This window comes from Schistocerca piceifrons, chromosome 4 (genome assembly GCF_021461385.2).
Source record: "Schistocerca piceifrons isolate TAMUIC-IGC-003096 chromosome 4, iqSchPice1.1, whole genome shotgun sequence".
NCBI lineage: Eukaryota > Metazoa > Arthropoda > Insecta > Orthoptera > Acrididae > Schistocerca > Schistocerca piceifrons.
In genome coordinates, this window is record NC_060141.1 from 39,641,190 (window position 1) to 39,659,491 (window position 18,302).

Here is an 18,302-nt window from a genome sequence, read left to right on the forward strand (position 1 = left end):
AACTTTACAAGCTTTTTCAGTAAAACTAGTGATGTTGATCACTACATGTCTATTTCATTGTTAGTTACATTTTATAAAAAATTAAAGGCAATTGTTACTTACCCAATCATTATACCTACTGTTCAAAGTTACTCACCATGACAAGGGAAATTTTTTTTCTTACTTTACCTTTGAGCAGTGGAGACATCTACATCTATATTCTATAATCCGTTGTACGATAAGGATAACGATTGTTGGTAAGCCTCCATGAGGGCTCAAAATCTCTCAAACTTGACCTTCATGGTTACAGTGCAAGATATACAGGGGAGGAAGCCATATATTGGTTGACTCTTCTAGGAACATACATCCTCAAAAATTTAACAGTAAACCACACCATAATGCACAACACCATTCTGGTAGTGTCTGCCACTGAAGTTACATAAGCATCTCTGTGATGCTTTCAAACTTACTAAAAGAACCTGTGAGGAAACATGCTGCTCTTCTTAGGATTTTCTCTACATTCTCTATCAATCCTATCTGGTAAGGATCCCAGACTCATGAACTCATGAATAACAAAATACTGGATGAACAAAGGTACTGTAAGTTACTTCTATAAAAACTTTGCTGAATTAGAGAACCACCCCCCCCCCCACACACACACACACACACACACACACACACACACACACACACCGGAGCCCATATATTGTGCCAGCTGGACAGACAGTGCCGAGATAGTATCAGGTGTGTGTATTTGTACTCTAGCCTGACAGAATATTTATTCCAAAAGGTAGCAAGTGCCTGCTGACGACTCAAGACTTCTGCTATTGTGGAGTGTCCTCCTTTATGCCTAAATTATTTCCATTCTATTTAGCTTTATGGTTCTAATGTAGTGTTTGCTCTCTGCTGAATCATCTTCATTTGTCACCAACAAAAGGAGAAAAAAAACTGTAATTACTTCTTCTTCTGGTAGAAAAGCTGATAAAAATTTGGTGTAGCCTACATTATTTGAAGAGGAACTGTTATTAATTCCGTCCGTATAAGTTTAAGCTCATCAAAGAGACCAAAAATTTAAAAAAAATACTATGAGAAGGTCGGTTACAAGGTGCTGTTGAAAGTACAAGACAAAGACAGTAGCAACCTTCATGGACTACACGTTGGCATATGATTTCATTGACAGACTTGCTCTAAAAAGCAACAGACAAATAGATGGCACTACACTAGAACTAATAACACGAACTCTGACAGACATAAAGGCAAGGATAAGGTACAGAGGACCATGAACAGAACAGTCTAAAATCAAGACCAGTGTCAAACAGAGGTGTGGGCTGTCACAATTTTGTTCAACGCAGCAATGGGTGAAAAGATCAGACTGTGGAGAGCAGTAAACGAGAAAATGGAAATACCAAAGATGTACGTGTGGACAAAAAGGGCAACAGGGCTCAAGTGGACTGCATAACCTTTGTAGACGACATAGCAATAGTGAGAAAGAGGAAGATGCAAGGAAACAACTCGACAACTTAAGCAAGAAACCCAAATCTCTGAGACTGAGGATCACTACTGGGTATTGGAAAACATCAGAAGGCTCTCTGCAAATGGTGGACAAATTTAAATACCTGGGAGTATATGTAACAGGAAGAAACAGGAACAATGAGAGAATACTAGACAGGATGAAGAATTAGATGAGGACAGCCTACTGTATGATCAAGATATATACAATAGGAAGAAGATACCTAATATACCTAATAATACCTGACAGCCTTGGGAGGGCCAGTCCTGACAAAACTCTACCATCTGGTGAGCAAGATGTATGAGACAGGCAAAATACCCTCAGACTTCAAAAAGAATATAATAATTCCAATCCCAAAGAAAGCAGGTGTTGACAGATGTGAAAACTACCGAACTATCAGTTTAATAAGTCACAGCTGCAAAATACTAACACGAATTCTTTACAGACGAATGGAAAAACTAGTAGAAGCCAACCTCGGGGAAGATCAGTTTGGATTCCATAGAAAGATTGGACACGTGAGGCAATAATGACCCTACGACTTATCTTAGAAGCTAGATTAAGGAAAGGCAAACCTACGTTTCTAGCATTTGTAGACTTAGAGAAAGCTTTTGACAATGTTGATTGGAATACTCTCTTTCAAATTCTAAAGGTGGCAGGGGTAAAATACAGGGAGCGAAAGGTGATTTACAATTTGTACAGAAACCAGATGGCAGTTATAAGAGTCGAGGGCCATGAAAGGGAAGCAGTGGTTGGGAAGGGAGTGAGACAGGGTTGTAGCCTCTCCCCGATGTTGTTCAATCTGTATATTGAGCAAGCAGTAAAGGAAACAAAAGAAAAATTCGGAGTAGGTATTAAAATCCATGGAGAAGAAATAAAAACCTTGAGGTTCGCCGATGACATTGTAATTCTGTCGGAGACAGCAAAGGACCTGGAGGAGCAGCTGAAACGGAATGGACAGTGTCTTGAAAGGAGGATATAAGATGAACATCAACAAAAGCAAAACAAGGATAATGGAATGGAGTCGAATTAAGTCGGGTGACGCTGAGGGAATTAGATTAGGAAATGAGACACTTAAAGTAATAAAGGAGTTTTGCTATTTGTGGAGCAAAATAACTGATGATGGTCGAAGTAGATAGGATATAAAATGTAGACTGGCAATGGCAAGGAAAGTTTTTCTGAAGAAGAGAAATTTGTTAACATCGAGTAAAGTGTCAGGTAGTCGTTTCTGAAAGTATTTGTATGGAGTGTAGCCATGTATGGAAGTGAAACATGGACGATAAACAGTTTAGACAAGAAGACAACAGAAGCTTTTGAAATGTGGTGCTACAGAAGAATGCTGAAGATTAGATGAGTAGATCACCTAACTAATGAGGAGGTATTGAACAGAATTTGGGAGAAGAGGGTTTGTGGCACAGCTTGACTAGAAGAAGGGATCGGTTAGTAGGACATGTTCTGAGGCATCACGGGATCACCAATTTAGTATTGGAGGGCAGCGTGGAGGGTAAAAATCGTAGAGGGCGATCAAGAGATGAATACACTAAGCAGATTCAGAAGGATGTAGGTTGCAGTAGGTACTGGGAGATGAAGAAGCTTGCACAGGATAGAGTAGCATGGAGAGCTGCATCAAACCAGTCTCAGGACTGAAGACCACAACAACAACAACACCTAATGATGCAGAACTCAAGACACTATAAGGCAATGATGAGGTTTGCGGTACTATACACAGCTGAAATGATCACACTAGGAAAATATGATGCAGAACAACCAGAAAGGAAAAGAGAAAAATATTTGGGAAATACTGTGCCTGCAAGAGGCAGTGACAGATGGCTGGATGAACTTCGGGAAGAATCGTAATGCAGTACGAGGACAATATCAAGAGAAATCTGACTGAAGAGGGTAAGATTATGATGAATATGGATACAATCATAAAAAAACGTACTGGAATCACTTGAGAAGACAAAAGCAAAGAAAGGAAACAACCAGGTTGTTGAACTCGCTGAGGATGGATCTGAATTGGGGATCAAAGTGGAAGAGGAACAAAATTGGTGAAGCAAGTAAACACAACCAATACGTCAAGAGATCAACACGAGAGTAGGATACATGAAAAGGATAGATGGATACTAGTGGAGCAGACAACAAGAGAGAAGGATACTGAAAATCTCAGAAAAAGAGCAGGACAACAGAAGAGACAGGATGAAGAGGCTCTGGCAGGGGAAGAAGAAAATGGCTCCCTGAATGAGCTACCAGAGGTCCAACAGTGACTGTAACAGAAGAAAATGAATTACATTAGTTGGACTAAACTTCCAGCTTCCAGTGATTGTTTGCCAATCATTTGATCACACAACTCCTCTGCAGTACATTACATTTGTTTGTGTTGAAACTCAATCCCTGTACCAAGTCTCACTCCTCTGTAGGTGTTTCCCTACAATTTTCTAATTTTGTGACTTCTCTATTTACAACAGCATCAACTGCAGAAAACCTCATGGAATTTCCATTACAGTCCAAATCACTTACATAGATTGTGAACAGTAATGATCCTAAACACTCCCATGGGTTACATCCAAAATTACTTTTATGCCTGAAGCCTTATTTCCATTAAGATAGGATGATGTGTTCTATTTGCAACAAAGTCTTCAATCCAACCATAAAGATGATCAGTACACTCATATTTTGTTCATCAGATGACCATATGAAACTGTATCGAACGTCTTCTGGAAGTCAAAGAACTCAGCATTAGCCTGGGCACTGGTATCTACTATTTTCTGAGTTTTGTGGGCGAACCGAGGGATCTGTGTTTCGTGCAATCATTATTTGCAGAATCATTGTTAATTACTATGGAAGTGAATTTCAGTCTTCAAAAAGCTCATAATATGTGAGCATAATACATGTTCTACAACCAACTGACATCAACACCATAGGTCTGCAGTTGTAAGTGCCAGTTAAACAACCTTTCTTAAAAATGTGAAAGACCTGCACATTTTTCCAGTCACTATGAATGCTTCATGACTCCGATGGCCTATGGTAGACAACTGCCAAGAAGAGCAAGTACTTGTGTATACTCCCTGTACAATCATACAGGTACCCCATCAGGTCCAATCACATTTCCTCTGGTGAATATTTCAGTCAGATTCCTATCTGGTGGTCACTTAATTCGGTATCTGTCATTTCGGCAGTTATGTGACAACTGAAAGAAGCAACTGCATTACAATCTCCTTCAGTATCATGATTTACTTTACAGCATTTGTATAGTGTGAAGCATACTATTACTTTGTACGGTGAATAAGAGATACGAATGCTGTGTGGAACCGATCTTATTACACTGGAATTCATTGTTTTCCTTAGTAATGACTGTTTTCCTGCATTGTTGAATGAGACCTGTTTCATAGGGTCATGTATGATTTGTTACTAGATTGTAGTAGACTAACCTCTTGTCAGAGGCTTAGGGCTCTGTAACGAACTGCAGTACACACACTATGCATATAATGTTCGTGGTGTAACATATCACTTTTTGGTACAGTGATTTGTTAACCAATGGCTACCACCAACAAATGATGATCGCCACAGTGAAAGTATTTATCAGTAGTTAATTTGCTTAGCATAGCAAACTGTTGGGAAGTTGTATTGTTTGTGCATGGCCACTGGCACTTATGAATGCTGTGTGTCAATAAGACAGTGATGATACCGGTTTTGCTGTGCAATCCGGTACTTGCTGGTTGGGCAGTTATTCTGTGCTGTGATGTGCCGACTCAAAGAAATGGGGTATATCAATGAGAGAATGGGACTGCTATGACAATTGCACTTACATCGGCAAAGAAAAATGTAGATTCATTCTATTCCTGAGATTCCACAGAACTATTGTTTGTGAGCATTATACTTGGTTAATGTCAGATTGATTGTAAATTGTAAATGAAGTGTTACCTTATTTACAGCATTGTAACCAAGCACACAATAGAACTGTATTGAACAGAAGAGCTTTTATTATTTTGGTAGACAGGGTTGAGAACTGATTAGTGCTTCCAGATTCCAGCACAGAAGGAGCTGTGAAGAAGTCCATATCAAGAATAACTACACAATTTGTCTGAACACAGGCAGCAGTTTGGTGTTTCAGGGTAACAGCACTTGCAATCTGAACACACACAGACATAGGGAATATTTCAATCTGGCAATTCAGCACAGGACCCAGAATACTTTGATGCTGGAAAATCAATGAAATTTGAATAAGTGGAATATTTTAAATAGAACTCAAGAAAAAAATTAACAACTTTGGACAACAATTTCACTGACAAATATTGCTGTTGACTTACCAGCAAAATTATGGCAAATGACACAAGCCATTACAAGCAGTTAAAGACATTTAAGAAGAGTTGCTTCATTAATGAATAATCATTAAACTGATTGATAAAAAACTACTGCAGAGGAGAATTTAGTAAAGTCTATGAATTCAAAGAGTAGCGGTCGGCATTATAGAAGGACTACAGCTTTTCATCAGTGAATTCAGCTACAGAAACAAAGAAATGAGTGACACTTTGTCAGTTTGTCAGACTTAAAATCTACAACAGCAAACTATAATAAATGAGTTATCAGCTGAACAGCAAGATTCTGTTATAAATCCATTTGATGCACATGCCATCGAATCAGTTCATACACTAATGTCACTTTTAATATTTTAGAATTGAATACAGATTTATGTAAGTCAGAAGTTTTGTGTTCTACTTTGACAACTGAGAAGTGAAGCAGTATGATTTATCAGGAACAAAGGCACTACTGCATGCTGAGTAATTTATTAACACACCTGCATCACTAGATGTAGTTTATCATATATTTCAGGAACAATTATCTTAATTCAAGATTGCAATAAAACTGGTAGAACCCATGTTACAGAATTTTGTTACCAGCTCCGAAATGACAGTGCAGATTTCAGTAGTCTATTAATTTTAGGCGGTAATGTATATGATATGTATGGTGTTTTCATAAGATTACGTTCTAATAACTTACAAGTTAATATTCAGTAATGTAATTACTCACAAAAAGACAATGCCAGGTTTAGCTATACATTTATGTTTGAACTTTGTGCCAAAGGTTGGCACCTTCATTCTATAGCACTGGTGTAGCAGAGATGTGGAGCAGGTCATGTGACTCGCCAGACTGGTGTGTACAGTGAGGAGGAAAGTTAATTATTTCTGACCAGTCACATGGTGTGCTTCTCTCTCTTTTGACTGCAGCGGCTGAGTAGTTGTTTATGAGTAGCTTACGTTTTGGAGTATCTCTATGGCACAGAGCAATAATTCTTCATGCTGAAAAGGAGTTACTTCCTGGCACTCAGTTGACATTCTCGAGTGCAGCAGTTGCGCAGTTGTTTACACGAGTCAACCATATTTCAGAAGTGACTGTGTGGCACAGAGTGGGAGTTGTTCTGTCTAGAAGTAGTATGGCAGACACATGGAACAGCATGAGTACTAAGGATCTTTGCCCTCGAGCAGAGCCTTGGAAGCCTCTTTCAGGCATAACTGGTGAGTCCAGCATCAGGTGCCATACCGCCACATGTTACAGTGAAGTGGACTCCATGTGTCTCCGTATTTTCTTCTGTATGTTAAGCAATGGTGGCATTTTACAGGAGCATGTAGGGCAGTGCAACTTAGAGATTCTTACAATATGGGTGCTATCTTGATTGACTAAAACAACAACCAACCATATGTGACTGTTTCATGATTATCTGTCTGGATTTGCTCTCATAATGGCAAACAATTAGTAGGGTTTGATCTTTTGTTAGAGAGTACTGGCTGTGGATCTGTGTTGAGAGTGGGTCTCAGACAATCATTTAAGTTGTTTCTAAAATACCTGTATCACAGAAACTTCTGCACTTAAGTAAGAAAACAGCCTTGTTCATGCGTACAAGGGGCATGGTCATGGACCAACCTTCTTGTTAGTGTGGATAACAAAAAATAATAGAAACTGAACTGCAAAACTTCCAAAGTGAATTCGTAGTAATTTCTGTAACAGTGATTGATACTACAGAATTGTTATTAATACAGTTAACCCATTTATATATTGTACTTCAACTAATATGTTCTTGGTTTCTTTGGAGATTATGAGTTTTAATTAAGAGATGATATTAAGACACTGGGCACAACATTTTTCACACCAGAGCACACATAAAGCTGATTAATTTAGCCTTTACAGATGGCGCAGCGACTGAGTCGTACTCAACTGTATGTGCACTGCCTCCACATGAGCATAATGAAGTAGAGAACAATGAGCCATTTATGATTCAAGTGGACACTGTATGTGAAAATGGGTAATTGTATAGATGTTACAGAGTGGCAAAAGGAGGCAGTTGTGTGTACACAGTATGTGAAGTTGCTGGATTTGTTGGTTTTTCGTAGTGGACCGTTCAACGTGTCTGCAAGCAGTGGTGTAACACATGTGGCTACAAAACATAACATCAGAATTGTAGTTGTAAAAAGAACCTGGCAGAGAAACCTGACATGTTTTTCACGGTCTATGAATCAAAATCGCTTCCCAACCTGACAGGAATTGCTGCAGGCAGTGAATGAACGTCCACCCCAAACTGTTAGTGAGAGAACATAGCGACAGGAACTGCATGCAATGAACATTTGGAGTCAACAACTTGTAAGATTCCATTGCTCACAAAGGCACATAAAGATGACAACAGCAAAGATCAATGGGCTGGAAGAGTATGTGAGTGGTTTTCTGAAACTCCCCCACACTGTTACATTTTGCTCGGCCTGCAAAACCACCCAACTTGTACCTCATAGAAAATCTGTGGGACAGTGGGTAAAACATTGACATCAGCACCCAACAATTTGGTGGAAGTCGCCAATCAAATCCTCAGCAAGTCGCTTAACCAGGATGTGACACACTTGCACAACTCGTGGACTCACCTCCTAACCAAATCCTGGCATTTATCAAGTGTAGGGGCAGTGTGATGCTTGTAATTATTTCTCTAGAGGTGACTAATTATTTGTCTAGTGAACTTATCTTATTCGTATTACTTGTACATGGCTGACTTGCCTCATCCTTATTAATAAAAATATAATTTCTGCTAAACTGATTATTATAAAGATCTTATTTGTTAAATATCAGCAGTGGTTCTTACCTCTTTCCATTAATTCTGAAAAATTGGTAGTGTCCTGTTATTCTGAAATGGTTATTGTATTTAAAGGAATGAAAATTTTACTTTTTTAAAAAAATAATTTTTTTGAACCTTGGTTGTGTGTCTGTCTTTTCATTAATCAGCCATTGCCAATAGAGCCTAGTCTCAGTTCCGCCATAACTTTATGTTATGACAAATAGTAAACATTTTTAGAAGATTAAAAAGATGAGAAGGTATGTTTGAAATCGAAGGCATACATTAAGCAAACTGAGGTGTGTGCGTTGATTGTTAAATGCATTTTTTGACACCACAGGCATGCAGAAATGGCAGTAAAGTAAAAATTCAACTCAAGAGTGTTCATAACCTGTGCAAACTTTGTAGAGTGATGACTCGAAGGCTCCAGCTGTTTGTTATATTTCTTACTATTTTGAATTCTATATAATGATGTCTCCTTCTCCAACTATACTTTCTATTCTTTTAATTAAATTTCCTTTCGCTATTCTATCTACAATGTTCAATTACTGAGATGTTTACTGATATATGGAATATTAGTAATTCATGTATAGCTGATTTTACAGATGCCACAAGTTTATTACATAATACTTTTCTGTGTAATGTCTCACACAATATACTTATGTAAAAGTAACATGAGGATAAATGACGATTATTAAGTTCTCAACAGTAATTAAAGTTATATATGTTTAAAGTTGATATGCAGTCACAGGTAGGATACTCTACCTAAATAAGATTGTTTTTAGGAGTTTAATGGGAGCTATGTGCAATGTGAGCATTGTCAGGTCAATGATGGGGAAGACTGATGGGAAAAGATACCTTTATATAGCAGCTCAATAATGAGCTAACATCCAGATGAAACATACTTACAGACATTCGCAGTCACAGTAACAGAATATATTTGCAATGAATGAAAAGAATTTTGAGTCATACTGTACGAAATGCAGAGATTATAGTCATTAGACAACAGATGAGGAAGCCTGGAAATCACGTAAGGCTTCCAGATAAAACAGGAGGAAGTTATCTCAAAGTACAGGAGTAGAGAGAAGATTGGTGTGCGATATTAAACAGGCAATTTTACCCACATTTATTAAATCTGCAATGAATTGGATACGGTAGGTGTACCAAAGCAAGTAGAATATATGAGCAGTACCACTGTGAAAATATGGTGGTAGTTCCGAGACAGCTGTCTTAGGAAGCAGATGTACTATAGAGTTCCTAAAGAAGTAGAATACTATGGGTTTTGAGGCTTACTCCATAGTTGTGAAATAGAGGGATTTACCTGAATTGTTGTGGTCTGATTTCTACACTAAATTTAAAAAATAATGTGGACATAAGTGTTTTGAGTTTTTGTGTGCTGTTCATAATGTAGACAATAAGGAGTAAAAAAGTACAACTTGTAAGGCAATAAAATGTTACTAATTGTTCAAAAGTTGTAACTTCCCTCATTTGGGGGTAATGAAAAAAAGAATACAATTATATATGAAATGTCTACTGCGATATCCAACCAGTATTAAAAATATGATTGGGTACATCCAATGAATAAATACGGATGCACGTTTTGAAATTATACCTGAGTATATTTTGTACAGGTTTTGTATGCCTTTTCAAATGAGTTTTAGTAACAAGAGTTACTACTGGTCTACTCTGTTTAATGAAGAGTAGACCACGTATAGGGTCTGACTTCAATTAATTATTCACTCTGAAGTTACTATTAGTGTTGCTTCAATTTCCGTAAGCTATTAACAGTGTTTTAGAACAAATTTTGAGGGCCAAAGGAGGTGAAGTTGATGATGTCCATTCTGCAGGAGTGGCAAACAACTTCATCCTCCAGCCTGACTGTGAAGTACCTCCCAAGGAGGGATTCTTGGGGTGGGGCTGAGATGGGTATCTGTCTTTGGGATCAATTGTCTGTCTGTCTGTCTGTCTGTCTTTCTTTCTTACGTTCTTTCTCCAGTTCTAACATTCCTAGCCTTTTCTTTCTTCTCCACCAGGAGTATCACATCTATCCTTCCTTTTTTCACGTTCAGTAGTTTCCACTGTGGAAACTTTTCTCTTCTCTGGATATTTAAACTTGTTTTCTTCACAGGACTGTCAGAGGTGTAGCACACATACAAATAGCTTTGGGATAAGGTTAGGACATCCCTACACTGGTATCAGGAAATGATATTTATATGGTATCCAATGAACATAGTTAAGCAACGAGTACTCATCCTGATTTGTTCAAAGAACTGAAGTATAAACTAGAGGTGCAGGTGATTTATTAGCCCTCTTTGTGGTAAGACTACAGATGGAAAAATGGAAACAATATACAAATAGATTATGGTCAAAACATTTTTTATGACTGTTTCATATAGTGAGAATTTAGAGTTTTAATCACACGCCGTAGTACTTAGCGTAAAGGCTATGCATGGACGGATTGTCATTCACACAGAATATAGTGCAGAACGTAAAGAGATGAACTGTCACTATTTTAATAGCTGAAGTTTGTTAAAGCCTCTCGGGGTGATGTTGCCTTGTAGAAGCACTGTCTTTACAGGTGGAGAGGATCGCATATTCACAAGCAGCTGAGTACTATGCCGGCATAGCACAGCTACTGGCAAGGTCTCGCCTGCCAGACAGGCCTCAGTGGATGAACCAGATGAAGAGTATCCCACAACAACTCATCTCTCTCCCACCTACTCCCACAGTCCTTACCCAATTCCCAATATACCCACACCAAGGTGCGATGCGATCCATGTCGAGGTGTGCTTGGTGCATGGGAGGAAGAATCATTAATGGAGGAGCCTCAGGGATACTGGGCGACCTCCCTGAATAATTGGCCTTGCATCATGTGGGGCTCTGCAGAGTTGACCAAACAGATCTACTATTCTTGTGGGATCAAAATGGAGAACACAAAAAACAAAACAAAAACTGAGGGACTTGATGACATCTAAAACTCACAAGCATTGTGGTTGGAACTAATGGAAGCTGTTTCCGGAACTGGATTGGGCAACAGACCAGTTCAGGAAGTGTAAACTGTTACTGAGAACTTGGATCAGATCAAGATAAAAGAAGACTGTCACAGACTGAAGGTGGTAATCAGACCCCTTCTACCTCCAAGACAAGAGAACAAGAGAGGAGTGTAATGCCCCCACTTCCAACCATTAAACAGATCTAGAAAGCCGAGACAGGAAACGAGGAAACAGACCTAGAGTATTGCAGTCTTGGTTTTCAGGATGGCAGTTATGCAAAAGGGAAATCTACTGGTCAACATTACCTCACAGCAGATGGAGCTTGTTCAGATGGCTCTCCTTTAGGCACTGCAGGAAGAGGGGGGAGGGCACAGAGGAATGAGTCCAGGACCCAAATTCAGTAGGGTCTATCTGGACAAATCACTCTTGTCTATGTCTGTGAGGGTATGGGACCAGTGGAGTGGCTTCAGGAGATGGTGCCCAAGATGTATCAACAGAGGATTGGAGTGTAATCAACTGAAAGGTTGCACTGGAAAACCAAAACCTTGTGGTGGAAGTCACTGTGGTGGCAGGCGTGTGAGAATCTAACCTGAAATAGTACAAAGGGTCGTCACAGGTAGTCATCAGGATAATCAAAGAAAGGCATCACGAAGTTGTGGAGATTGCAAGTGTTGCAAATACACCTGCAACACAGTAATGGGGCAACTGCTGTCCTGAGTTATCTTCTGGGAAGATAGGAGATGGACACGGCTCTGATCTAGGAATCCTATCTATAACAAAGAGGTGTTTCAGATTTGGGAGGAACTGGAAGTAAGTTGATTTATGCTAGAAATCTAAAGAACTCCACAATATGCATTTATGTTAAAAATGGAATTCCATCCATGCTGATGGCGGACTTTTGTTCCCGGGACTTAGTGACCACAGGACAGTGCTACTCCTTACCGGCAAGTACCAGGACTGGCAGAGAGCTGCTCACAGTAGAGTGACCAACTGCTTGTTGGTTGTGATCCCAGTGCCCACAACGTGGTGCAGGGAGGCAGTGACATCAACAGCACAGGTGAGCACCTACTTGAATTTCTGCTAGAAAACAGTCTGGAAATCTTGGCTACAGGTAGGTAACCTACCTTCAGCAAGAGGAGGAGGGAAGAAGTAACTGAAATAACTTTTGGGTCCATTCTAATGAGTAGTTATGTCAAACATGGGGCAAGGGAGCCGTTCTTTCCTGACTACATGTATACTAAGTTTGAGGCTGAAACAGGCATTAAAACAGACTATAGACTATAGGAATCCCACAAAAACAGTCTGAGACTCATATGAGAAAGATCTAAACTCATGCTTATCTGAAGTCAGAACTTTGATAAGGAATCCAGCAAATTTTGAGGACATGTCTGATGCCAGTGATATCTGCCATTAGACCCACATGTGGAAAACTGCCCAACCACCAAGAAGTGCACAAAATAGGAATGTACCTCAGTGGAAAAAAACCTGAAAGTGCAATGAAAGCAGCTAAAAAGATTGTTCAACCTTGCAAGGAATAAAGGATAATGGGCAAAATATCGGAAGGCTTTTGTCAAATACAGCCCTGTGATCAAGGAAGCGAAGCTACCTTCCTGGAAGGCATTCTATGAGGAAGTTGACGGCATCGTTACTTGCACTAGACTTCATAAAATCCTCATTAGAATACCAAATAATCCAGGAAGTAATTTAAGGAAGGAGGATGATGAGTATACAAGGAGAGTGAGTGAGACACTGCATGTGTATCTTAAGACTCACTTCTCTTAATGCACTCTGACAGACAACACAGACAAGGAGTTAGTCCTCGAGAGAAGTGCTTTACAGGTAATCAAAGGGAAAATGGAATCTGCTAAAGGATTTGTAGATTTTTAAAAAAAAATTCCAGTGGTCATGGGAAAGTTTCTACCGATCAAGACACCAGATGCCAAATGGTATCTTTCCAGCTCTACTGCAACATTCTGCAGGAGAGGATTTAATTAGGTTCCTATGTAGTCTGTTTAGGGTCAGCCTACCAGCAGGAATCATTCCTAACACTTGGAGGACAGTGAAGGTTGTTTCCAGTCTGTGGCCAGGCCAAACTGATCATACAAAGGTCATGGATGTTAGACTCGATCAGTCTGTCCTCCTTTGTTCTAAAGACATTAGAAAAACTGGTTAATGAGGATGTTAGGCAGAAGAAGTTAACTGAGATACCTCTACATGTAAAACAGTAAGCATTATCAACCAGGTAAATCACTTGAAACAGCACTTCACCAACTTGTTGGGAAGGTGGATAAAGCTCTATACTTTCAGGACATAGATCTCTGCATCTTCCTGGATGTTGAGGGAGCGTTTAGCAATATGACCTTCAAAGCCACGATTAGAGCTGCAGAAGAACATGGTACTGACACCACCAAATACAGATGGATTAAGATAATTTTAAGTAGAAGAAAACTAGAAGTTACCTGAATTTCCTGGATGTTGAGGGAGTGTTTAGCAATGTGACCTTCAAGTCCACGGTTAGAGCTGCAGAAGAACATGGCACTGACACCATCATATGTAGGTGGATTAAGATCATTCTAAGTAGAAGAAAGCTACATGCCACCATGATGAATGAGAAAATAGTGATCAACACCACCAGGGGGTGTCCACAAGGAGGGGTTGTCCCCACTACTGTGGAACCTAGTGGTGAACGAATACATTGGAGAGTTAAGTACTAGAGGCTACTTTTGCCACGGATACACAGGTGATTTAACCATGGTAATACATGGCGAATTTGCTAGTACTGTTAGAACAATGGCACAATGAGCACCAGGTATTGTGGAAAAATGGTGAGGAACACAGGATTTAAGGGTTGGTCCCAAGAAAACTGTTGTAGTACTATTTATGAGAAAGCAAATCTAGCACACATACTGGAATCTCAAGCTCCTCAATGAGGTTCTACCATACAGGGGACAGTGAAGTATCCTGGAATAATCCTGAATGCAAAATTATCATGGAACCCTCACAGAAAGAGCACACATCCCAAGGCACAAAGTGCTCTTATGAACAGAAGGCCCTGCGGTAAAAACTGAGGTCTAAACACCAGGAGCAGGTACTGGATGTACACCACTGTCATAAGACCTACAATAATTTATGGGGATATAGTATGGTGGAATAAAGTAGAATAAAAGTTAGCCACTTAAGAGCTTTGCAGGATGCAGGGATTGTCCTGCTTAGCCATAATAGGTGGAATTAGCAGCACACCCACTTCAGGGATGAAGAAAGTGCTGGACATGTCCGCATTACACCTTTGGGTTACAATGGAGACAGCACCTGGGGCATATGGGTTAAAAACTGGAACCAACTGGATTCCTTTAGAATATCCAGAATCTCATGCCAATATAGTGAGTGTGGTAAATATGGGAATGGTCGGGGAAATGCCAGCTGAACGTACAATAACTTCAAGCTGCTTCAATAAACATTTCAGTGTAACAGCTGGAAGAAGGAAGCAGTGTAACAATGAACCACAACACCGTGCAGGAGAGAGAGTTTGGTTTACTGATGTGTCGAAAACTGATGAAAGCACTGGGGCCGGAATATATTAGGTACAGCCTAGACTACAAAGAGCAGTCTTTTTATGGGAGCTGGCCACAGTATTCGTGTGGGAACATGTGCTATCAGAGGGTTCCAGAGGAGAATTTGCATAAGTGCTACATGGAATTCACCATCTACATTTATCCGGACAAGCAAGCCGCTCTGAAACCTCTGTCAAACCCTGCACCAAGATCAAAGATCATTGCACAATGCGATGAAGCTCTTGGGAGACTAGGTGAAAGCACCAGGATTAACCTGCTGTGGGTCCCTAGTCACTCAGGAATTTGTGGCATAATGAATAAGCTGATAAGACTGGCCAGGATAGAGACGACGACTCCATTTATTGAACTGGAACTTGTACTATCCATTACTAAGGCGATTATAAAATCACGACCACATAGTCGGATCAGGAGGCACCACAAAGATTACTGGAATACAGTCCAAAAACGAAAACATGGCAAACTAATAATGATGAATCCATGTTTCAAGAGAAGTTCTGTAATCCTGAATTTGAACAGGAAACAGATTAAACTCATGACTCAGGGCTCATGACTGGCGATGGAAACTTTAAGAAACACCTACACATGATGAGTATAGAGGAAGAAACCCCTGAGTGCAGACTATGTCGTGAGGAGGATGAAACCACACCACACTCAATCTTAAAATGTGAAGCTCTGAAGGACAGAAGACGTATCTAATAAGGAACTAACAAAGGGTCTCCTACTACATCCTAAGGCTTGGAAGAAGTAGTGTCTAATAAGGAACTAATAAAGGGTCTCCTACTACTTCTTAACACTCCCGGGGTTCTTTACTAGAACCACATGGAGTGAAACTGTAGAATAAACTCAGTTTCGGTGCACGCAACAGTGGGGTTTAGGACACTGTGGTTTTGGTATCCTTACATGCAGTGTGTTCGAAACTACAAATATTCCTGGTTTAGTTATTTAATAGCTTTGCAATGACTTTATCCATCTAAAGCTGTGGCTTCGTGGTGTAACATATCACTTTCGGTAAAGCAGTGAAAGTAACTGTTATTAAATAATTTGCTTAGGAAAGCAAACTGTTGGGAAATTGAACTGTTTGTGAATGGACGATGGTGCTGATGGATGCTACATGTCTCTAAGGTGGCAGTTTTGTTACGTGTTCCAATACCTGATGGTCGGTCTGTTATTCTGTGCTATGATGTCGCAGCTCGGTGAAGCAAGGCATGCCATCGAGAAAACAGATCTGCTATGACAATCATGCTTAAATCAGAGAAGAAAAAAGTAGACTTAGTCCATCCCAGAAATTGTGCAGATCTGTTGTTGGTGAATACATCAAGAATAACTACACAGTTTGTCTGAATAGTATTTTAAGAGTCAGACTTTTGAAATCTAACAGTAACAGCACTCACAATAAACTTCTGCATAAAAAATAGATGACTGACTGCAACTGAGTTACCTGAGTGGGTTGCTTGTTCTGTGTTGCTTACTTCTAGAGCACTGTTTCTCAAGTTTATAAAGTACTTTGTGCTTGTATGAAACTTTTGATGTGAACACTAATAAATCTGAAATATACAATATTTCCTGTATACTTGCTACCATAATAATTTGTCTGCATACAACATTCAAGATCACAATGTGTGTCCCAAAAGTCCCACAAAATGTAGCTATATGATTCATATGCATAAATTCAATAAATTGTTCCTGGGAAGCCTTCAAATACAAAAAATTAAGATGTCTGAATACTTTTTGTTGGTATGCAAAATAATTCCATATTTGAGATGGATGATTATTTAAAATTCTTACTTAACTGATGCAATATATGCTATGTTTCTTCTCCCCCCACCCCCTCCCCAAAAACATCATACACATTAGGTCTAACTTGTCAACACATTTCTTCTGAAAGCTAGCAAAATTTTAATTTTCTTTTGTGTGTGCCTGTCGACAACTCAATGCTTCTGCTATTTGGTGAGTGGTCTCTTTTATTCCTAAATTATTTTCATTACACAACACACTTATGTTGGGGAGCTATCACATGTTGTGTGGGAATAGTATCAGTCTGTGAACTCAACCTATTTAGCAGAGTAGTCTACATGTCATGGGCAAGAAATGGTTCTCCAGGCCGCAACGTGATGGCTGCCCTGCATAACTGATGTGCTGTGTTGGAGTAGTATTGGTCTACTTTATCAACCTGCTTTGCAGGGCGGCCTGTAGTCAGGGGCGACTAAATGATTTGGCTTGCTTTATTGAACTGTGTTGCAGGGACTACACATACTGATGAACATGGCTGAGGACGGAGCGAGATGTATAGAGGGGCAATGGACAGAATGAGGTGGAACACGAAATCGGCGCATATATATATATATATATATATATATACCCTCTAAGATTAGGGCTCTGCTCGGCTCTGTGAAGGATGATTTGGGACTTAGGAAACCCGAGGTGTACAAAATCCCGTGTCAATGTGGGAAAGCTTACGTTGGCCGTTCTATTCGCACAGTGAATGACAGGTGTGTGGAACATCGCCGTCACACGAGGCTACAACAGCCGGAAAAATCGGCCGTAGCAGAACACTGCCTGAATGAGAGACACAAAATGAAATTTGAGGAAACTGTTGTAATTGCCAACATTTCCGGTTTTTGGAATAGTGTGTATAAAGAGGCAATCGAAATTAGGTTGACTGATAATTTAATCAACAGGGACAATGGGTTTCCTCTTAGCAAAACGTGGAATCCTGTATTATCTCGCATCAAAACTGAACGTTCTTCGGTGCGGCCTTGATTGCGATATATCGTTGCCAGCAGTGTTTCACTAAGGGCGGCGCCACCTCCCTGTTTTGGAAGTCAGAAACCGTGATGGGCGGCGCATGCGCCGTGTACTGAACGGTGGCCTATATAGGACGTCGAATTGCAATCTTGCGTCAGTTCTCAGTGTCCTCAAATGAGGATGGCTCAAAATTTTTCATTTAGGCCCTAAGTAAACAAAATTTCCCCATATTTCTTAAATTAGTTTGCCAGGATACAGTTCTCCAAGAATTAAGAATACAATTTAATTAAAAAGAAACTGGGCACTCATAGGTTAACAGAGTAGTAGCATCCAGACACACTGCTGATACGTGCATTGCACTAATAATCTGATCTCATAGAGAGAGAGAGAGAGAGAGAGAGAGAGAGAGAGAGAGA

General features: G+C 39.8%; 1 protein-coding gene across 1 annotated transcript in view; it reads right to left on the bottom strand.

Moving 5' to 3' along the window:
• Window positions 1–18,302, bottom strand: part of LOC124795578 — a 308,534-nt gene that overhangs the window by 149,746 nt on the left and 140,486 nt on the right. The window lies entirely within an intron of this gene.